This window comes from Dipodomys spectabilis, unplaced genomic scaffold (genome assembly GCF_019054845.1).
Source record: "Dipodomys spectabilis isolate Male_0828 unplaced genomic scaffold, ASM1905484v1 ptg000088l, whole genome shotgun sequence".
NCBI lineage: Eukaryota > Metazoa > Chordata > Mammalia > Rodentia > Heteromyidae > Dipodomys > Dipodomys spectabilis.
In genome coordinates, this window is record NW_024870765.1 from 216,916 (window position 1) to 219,158 (window position 2,243).

The 2,243-nt window shown below is 34.6% G+C and overlaps 1 non-coding gene across 1 annotated transcript; it reads left to right on the top strand.

Moving 5' to 3' along the window:
• The first annotated feature begins 261 nt into the window (after nt 1-261).
• Nucleotides 262-365, top strand: LOC122111771. Its single transcript, XR_006148047.1, has one exon. It is a non-coding gene; the product is annotated as a U6 spliceosomal RNA (small nuclear RNA).
• The last annotated feature ends 1,878 nt before the right edge of the window (nt 366-2,243 follow it).

A 2,243-nucleotide genomic window follows, 5' to 3' on the forward strand; every position in this document is an offset into this window, starting at 1 on the left:
CCTTAACACTTGCTGCAATGTTCATTTTGACAGGTTCCTTGTATAGAATAATTGAATTCCTCCTCTTACACATCTCTTGAACTACAAATTTCTGGAATTATTTTGTTTTTGGCATGTCTATCTTGATTTTATTCTTCAATGTGTGCTTATAAAGAAATACATGATTCTAAAATTTCACAATTCTTTTGAACTTACTTTCTGTTGAATTGTCTAGTTTAATAAAATCAATAAAAATTATACTTTATATATAAAAAATGTTCTGTGCTCAAGTTAGCATCACATACACTAACATTGGAACGATACAGAGAAGATTAACATGTCCCCTGCACAAGGATGACATGCAAATCCATGGAGCCCATATTTTTACAACAACAGATGTTGAAAGGTATGTGGCCACATGGAATCGTACTGCATTCTTGGTGGGAGTGTAAACTTGTTCAACTACTTTGGAAAGCAGTATGGAGGTTTCTCAAAAGACTCCACATAAAACTCCTCTATGACACAGTAATCCCACTTTTGGGGATTTACCCAAATGATCATAAACAAGACCATACTAAAACTACTAGCACTACTATGGCTATTGTAACATTATTTACGATAGCTAAGATATGGAACCAACCCAGATGACCTCATTAGATGAATGGATCAAGAAAATGTGATATATATATACAAAATGGAATTCTATGCCTCCATCAGAAAGAATGACATTGCCCAATTTCTTAGGAAATAGAAAGACTTGGAAAAAAAATTATTGAGTGAAGTAAGCCAAGTCTAAAGAATCATAGGTCCCATGATTTCCCTTATTTTCAATAACGAATATATGTCTGGGATAAGCAGAAAAGTTAAAAAGATATGTGCATATAACCAGATAAGATGATGTTAAAGAAATTGAACCCCAAGATAGGGACACAAGTTGTTTTTTGTTTCTTGCTATTGTTTCTAACATACTTATAATGTGCAATGTCATTTTTTGGTTTCTTTGTATGTTTCTCCCCACGCCATAACCCATGTTTTCTCTGTATTTGAAGTTGGTGCACTTACATCTTGTATGTATGCTTCTCTAATTTGGGGAGGGGAAGGGGAAAATATGCTCAAATAGGGATACAGGTTGACCCATTGTAACAATGCGATGCACAAGACACTATGTTGAAAAATGAACTTTACAATTTAGGCAGAGGAAGGAAGGGGGAGGGGAGTGTACTTGTGGAGGTGGGAGGGAAGGGATTGTAGGGAAAATATAAAGGAGGAGGTAACAATGCTTGTTAGGAAATGTACTAGTCTCCTTTTTCATGTAAATTTGACCCTTCTGCATAGTATTATTAGAATAAAAACATAAAAATGTTCTGAGATGGAAAAGTTTATTTCCTCTATTTTACCCATATAATATCGTTAACAAAGAAATTAATGTAGAACACTGAGATGAAGGTAATTTGAATAAATGTGTGTGTGTGAGTGCAGCAGCGTGCAAGCAAACACGCGCATGCATGCGAACACACGCCATGTATGTATATTGGTGTGCTTAGAGTTTAAAATCAGGGATTCAAGGTCTTGCTAGGCCTTTCCTATCTAGATTGGTGAGCTACTATATAAGCTACATCTCAATTCCTGGCTCTTAGCTAGTTAATTAAATATTTTGAAAAATAATTCATTGAAGTTTTTTTTTTTTTTGGGGGGGGGCCTGATTGGCTCCCAAGTGTTATCCACAGATCTCAGTCTCCTGAGCAAATATTCAGAGTAGATAGGATTATAAGGGTGACCAGCCAGCACAAGGCTTTTAGAATAATTTTAAAAATAAAAGAAATTTTATTTTATGGGATCCTGTTTTATCATCACATAATTTGAAAGACTTTTGGAGTGATTATATGCCAATTTAATTCGTTTGGAGATTAAAAGATAGTAAGTGATGATATTTAAAAATTTTAGTACTTTTTAAAAAAGAAACTGGAACTGTGGGACAGAAGAAATTTGGCTGTCTTCTGACTTCAATTTGTAAGCTCAGCTCTGTGCATGATAACCAAATTTCAACAACACAGTCTGTGTTGAAGACAAAATGTGACAAAAAACAATCACTATGGGCAATATTTGCTATGCTATTATTTCTTGGACAATATGAATATTGAACTGAGAGTGTAAGAGAATGGAGAGATTTTACCCACATTTTTGGTATTGCTGAAAGACTTTTGGAAAATTTGACTCATTTCCTTCCTCACTGTGTGTGTCTTTGGGCCATGCACTTACTGTCT